Source organism: Rhea pennata, chromosome Z (genome assembly GCF_028389875.1).
Source record: "Rhea pennata isolate bPtePen1 chromosome Z, bPtePen1.pri, whole genome shotgun sequence".
In the NCBI taxonomy this organism is placed as follows: Eukaryota; Metazoa; Chordata; class Aves; order Rheiformes; family Rheidae; genus Rhea; species Rhea pennata.
In genome coordinates, this window is record NC_084702.1 from 52,353,580 (window position 1) to 52,359,579 (window position 6,000).

Genomic DNA, 6,000 nt, shown 5'->3' on the forward strand with positions numbered 1-6,000 from the left:
TTTAGTGTTTTAAGTGCCTTTTTTTTTTAAATTCTACCGTTCATCCTAAGCTTGACCTCTTTTCACCCTCTCCTTTCATATCATGCTTTATGAGACTCCTTAAAGAGTTTTTAAGCTTTTATTACCGCTGGTGGGAGCCAGGCTATTCAGCATGTATAAAACGGAATTTTCCAGGGGGTGCCAAAATGGGCCTAATGCTGCGGCCGCGGAGGGTTTAGCGTTATCATTCACTTTGGCAGCAACTTCCCCTACCGAAGCTGAACCATTAAGAGACTCCCACAGCACGCTGGATGCAGCAAACTGAAAGCTCTTTTTTTTTTTTTTTTTTTTCGGAATGGGGTAGCCTATCTTTTTAACATGCATTTGTGTGCGTATACATTTAAGTTCTTCAAGTAGTTCTCTTAGTAAAACTATGGTGGAAATATGTTCTACTACTAACGATATCAAGATACATTTAAATTTGCAGAAAAAATAAACTTTTCAGTAGCGCTGTTTAGAATAACAAGAGGCACATAAACTTTAATTATCTGTAGTGGAAGAATATGCTATGCTTTAAACACTAATAAGTAATAAAAGAAAAGGAATATTAAAACAACATCACCATCTAGTCTACAATTTTATCTGCAAAGTTCAAAGTACTTACCAAAGACAGGCGTAATTACGCGAGTGCTGAATGCTGATTATATAACCAGACTCTGGGCCTTGCTGCTTTCTCCTATCATCGTGCACATCAGCAGGGTGTTTTTCAAAATTATAGCTTTACAAAGTAAAGTGCAAGAGAAAATCAGAGACAATTCAGGTTATTTACTTTCTAAATGCTAACAGGAGGTTGTTTTACCTGTAGAATATGTTATCATCAGCTTCATTTAAAGCATATCGTTCCTTGTGTGAAATAATTAAGCTGAGATATTCCTGTGTTTTATTGTGCCAAAGTGAACACTGGTTACAAGTCAAATAATTCAAAAATCTTTTTTTATTATTATTATTAACCAGCTTCCGAGGAAATGTATTAAGATTTTTATTGGCTAATATCTAAAAATGAATACAATTCGTGGAATGCTGGAAGTTTACAGCTGTCACACGTAACGCGTAGGCGCTGTTCGACCTCAGCAATTAGTGGAAAGCAGCTGAATCCCTGGCGCTCAGTCGATGCTTACGGCACTACCTGCTGGAGCTGATGTTTAATTTGGGGTAGACAACGTGTGCCACAATTTCTCCAGTCTCTGCACAGTGGCAAGTTTTAATAAATCCAGGCAGGGCCGTGTGGCAGGGTCCTCCCCGGCGAACCGGTGCCGAAGGGACAACGGTGAAAGCCGGAGCCTGGGAGCAGAGGCAGAGGCAAGAACCACGCGGTGATGCAAAATGAAATTGGGCTTGGCAGGACAAGGCTTCCCCAGGGTTACAGGCATGCTGAGGACTGATTTTTGTTCACCTGAGACTCATCAGTGTACGACATGCTTCTTCCCTCTGCTTTCCTTTTCAGTTACCGCAGAAAAGAAATTATCTTTTTGATATTTATATATATGAGCGGAGACCAGAAGGAGAATTTCTGGGGGTGGGATAATCATGCCTGAAGCACGTTAGGAACTTAAATTTTAATTTTGCTGCAAACTGTCCTGCCTTCATTTAAAATAAGCTATTTCTCATGGAAGAATAGCATGAGAAGGAAAAAAAAAAAAACGGTTGACAGAAAAAGTCCTAAAGCCAAATGGCTCAAATTCAGCAAAGACATCATCAAAAAGAAATATTAATACAAAATATGTTAAAGAAGTAAATGTGACAGATGTTAAGTTTAGCAAGTGTTGCTGTTCTTACAATAAGCAAAATCTCTGCAAAGTTCAGATTTGATATTCTAAAACAGTCGGCTATGGCTATCGTGTGAAGTGTGCTGGAGTCATTAATTCATCTTAAAAACAAAGAAAGGAATCTCAGACCCACAGATGAGCCTAGAGCAAGGGAGTTTAATATGGATTTTCCAGATTTTATCTTCAAGGGTCTTGATTGTCTGATTAATTAGAAAAGCAGTAAGAATTCAGTAATTGTATAATGGTCTATTTAAAAACCTTTCAACATTCACCTTCACTTTCTAAGATGGTAGCTTTTGTGCTGCTTTCTTTTCCTTTTGTTTCTTGAGATATGAAATTTGGTATACATACAAAGTTAAAGGGATTTTTTTTTATTTTAGAATCCTGCCCAAAGATTTCAAAGAAAGATGTAATAAACATCTGTCAAGTCCTATCAGAATGATTGATGTTTTCCATTCAGCAAGTATATCCCAAATTACAGTCAGAGAGAACATTTTAGGTCTGTTTTTTTGAGATACTGAACATCTCTGGGGAAGTCATAGATACCCTGAAGTCCCAGTGACTGCAGGACTGGACCCTGGCTGGTTTTATGTATTACTGCACAGGGCTTGATCCCATCAAAGCCCCATGAAGTGAGTAACAACAATCTCCCTGCCAGTAATGGGATTTGAATAGTCCTTTTGCTTGAGATCGTTGAAACAGTTTCTAAAAAATGAGTTGAAGATTTTATCTGCGAAGCACCTTTTGCTTTCATTACCGAGATGAATATTGCAATGGTTAACACTTAGGGACCCTGCCAACCAGTAGTGTCCACAGTGTAAAATAGATTTAGGTGCCATAATAACGGATTCACAGGAGTTAGCAAGGATCTGCTTAGACTTGTCATTAAGAAAGAGATGGGCAGGGGCAGAAAAGAGTATATCAGCACGGCTCTTCTGCATCACACCAAGTGTCCGAGGGGCAAGCGCTGGGTCTCTGAGCGCAGCCAGTGAGAGCTGCTTCAGCAGAGAACAAAATCAGGTCAGGTATATAAAAGACTTTCCCACGTTTCAGCAATACGAAGCTTAGGGATTTCCAGAGACAGATGATATCACAGCTTTGCTCTTAATTGCTCTTAACAACTTTTCTTCCATGAATTTTGTTCATGATTTTTTGTTGTTGTTGTTTTAGTTGTAGGTTTACTGCTGTCAGCTCCTTTCCACTGTTTCACCCTAAGGATATCTGGATCTGTTGCAGCTTGAAGCATCACACTTGAAAATGAACAAAATTGGTGATGTTCAACTTAAAATTCTGTGCACTGGGGTTCAAAAATTGGGTGTTATCCTTTGCCTGAGTGTAAAATGACCTTGCCCATCAATCAAGTCTTCTAAGAGTAAGTGCACTAAGCTGTGTTGTGGGAGCTTTTAAATATTCCTATTCTCTGTCTGTGTACATAGATATTTAATTTCAGCTCTGATCACATATTAAGTAGCTGAGACCACCCACCAGATCAGCAGTAGCTTGTGATTCTGCTGGAACGTAGGTGATGAAATCCTGAGCACCAGGGCTTCTTTTATTCTACATGTTGTAAAAAAAGGGCATAATAGGGCAAAACTCATCCATAATATAAAATAGGTTAGATGACTATATGAACAAGTGACAATTTTTCTCTCTTGGCCGAAAGGGGAAATGTTGACATATAACATTTCAGACTTACAAAGTTACAGACTTGCCCAAGTACAACCACGCATGGAAGAATAGTTTGTTTTTTCCTATGATTGCAAAAAACACTGTCAAGCTGATAAAAATAATGTAACTTGTGACCTTTCTTTTTCTTTCTTTCTTTTTTTTTCCTGTCAGTGACCTTCCATTGTTTCATATCTTTTCCTGTTTCTGGTTTGGTAAGCAATTAGTCCTATAAGTGCACACACACAGTTGTTGTTCATCCCTAGTGTCTAACTTTTTTTTTTCTTTTTTTTTTTTTTTTTTGCAATCATTACAATCATTAGTGTATTCTGAGAATAGTGGAAGAAAGAATGTCTCCTCCTGCATAAAAATAATTTTGATCTAGTGGTTTCAAAATATAATGTTGGTAATTATTTATTATCTTTTTTGAACAAGGAGAGGAGATTTGCTTCAGGATTAATTTAGGCTTATTTTCTTCCCCAGAGAAATTTTGTGGAGCGACATACGCTTGTAGGACAGTAATCTTCCCTAAGTATTAGTAATTAATTGACTATCTGGTACATCTCAACTGAAAATGCTAAACAATTACAGTCAAGAATGCTATCAACAATTACGCAAGTTAGGATAAAATTATAAAAGCTTCCAGTCTTCCTAAGCCGCCGTCCACAGGGATGAGTATCAGCACCCGCGGGATATTTCTCTTTCACAACGTCAGAGATTCCCCACTGTACCCATCACCGTCCAGCTTTGGCTTTTCTCAGAAATCTCCTCTACCATTTTCGAAAACCCCACTCCCCCCCGCCCCGTGACCTAGTCCTGCGGTGAGGAAATGTGTGTGTTTGTCTGAATATTGCTGAAGCTTTTGGTGCCAAACTTTGTCGGGTGATTTTTGCTCTTTCAATAGACAAATTATCTGAAGAATAACTTTCCCGTGACAAATCCTATGTCCTGGGAGATAAGCAGCCCGCTCTTGAAGATTGAGCTTTGCTTGCAAAAAGCATATATTTTGTAAGCCAATGCAAGTTTTTCCCACAAGTAGAATTACACATATTAACTTTTCAGAGAAAATTTATAAAATTATAAAGACCAATATTTTGAATAATTCTAAGTTTACAATTGTTGCAATCTTAAGCCAAAGCCTGCTGAAGTAAATTGGCATTGATCACATTTATCTCAAGGAAGACAGAGAGGGAGTACCTAGAGGAAACAGAGCAAGAAAGAAACTTAAGGTTCTTATAGATCCTACTGAAGAAAAAGAGTTGGAAATATTGATTTGCAATAATTAAATAATGTAACTAACTGAAAAAAGTCATTTACTTAGGTAAGGTTAATTTAATAGGGAAGACGTTTGATCCTGTTAGCAGACTCTTTAACATTATAAAGTATATCATACTGAATGTATCCTTGATTATTAAGTCAATAAAATGTTAAGAGGAAAAATGCATGTAGAGCAATGAGGAAATAAGCTTAACAGAATTTCCATCATAAAGCTTCCTGACTGTGCATAAATAAGGACATGTTTACCATGCACACTGCCGGCAAATCTGGGTTGCTATAGCAGAACTGCTTGTATTACTTAATTTAACTCATTTGCTATTAAATCCTCTGTCCCTGCAGCTTCAACATGCACTGTAGACACACCTGAAAAAAAAAAGGTAGGGGGAGAGATCTTAGCCAGGGTTTAATTTTCTAGTGATATTTTTAACTGGCATAAACAATTCCTTCAAAAGCTTTTAATTTAGTAGATGAGCAGTGACAGTCGACTCTTCAGGACCACAACAGATGGTCTGATCCACTTAGTAGGCTACAAAACCTTCATTAGCATCACTGAAAGCTGAAGTGAAAGACTGATTTACAATTTCTACATTATATGCTATACCTAATGCAGTACATTTTTACCTAAAAAATATACCAATATTTGTTTTAACAGCTCAAACTGAGTAAGTTTTTCTGATTTGTCAGGAGATAATCCCTCCGTGATACTGCTCACTCATAAAAATAACACTCTAAGCTAGTATACTACTTGGGCACTTCTCTCACAAATAGGTTTCAGAACATACTTAAAATCAGAGGCAGTGATTTTTATTGAGAGGAAGATTTTTTTTTTCTTTAACCTCAGAACATCCTCAAAAATATCTGTTTTCTAAAGTTATGTTCAAAGGGAACTGAACACTATAGGGAAGGATAATATACTCCTGAGAATTTCTTACCAGAGTCTTTCATTTGAATTTCATGCCAACCAGCAATTATCTTCCACAGAAGCAGTTTACCTCATGTTACTTTTTTCAATACATCCTCATACCATTGAAATGAATTTCACAGTCTGTCATGCTTTTTGAAAATGTCTCCTGTATCTTGCTATTATGTAGCCACGATTTTTGTCTTGAGAAGTGTTTTTTTTTTTTTCCAAAACAAGGCAGGTCATGCCAAAATCGTAGTTGGTAAAATTATTACTTTCTAAGGAACTTCAACTTCTTATATTATCGGGTTCTGTTTATTTCTGTCATGTTTGCATTGCTTCTGATAAAAT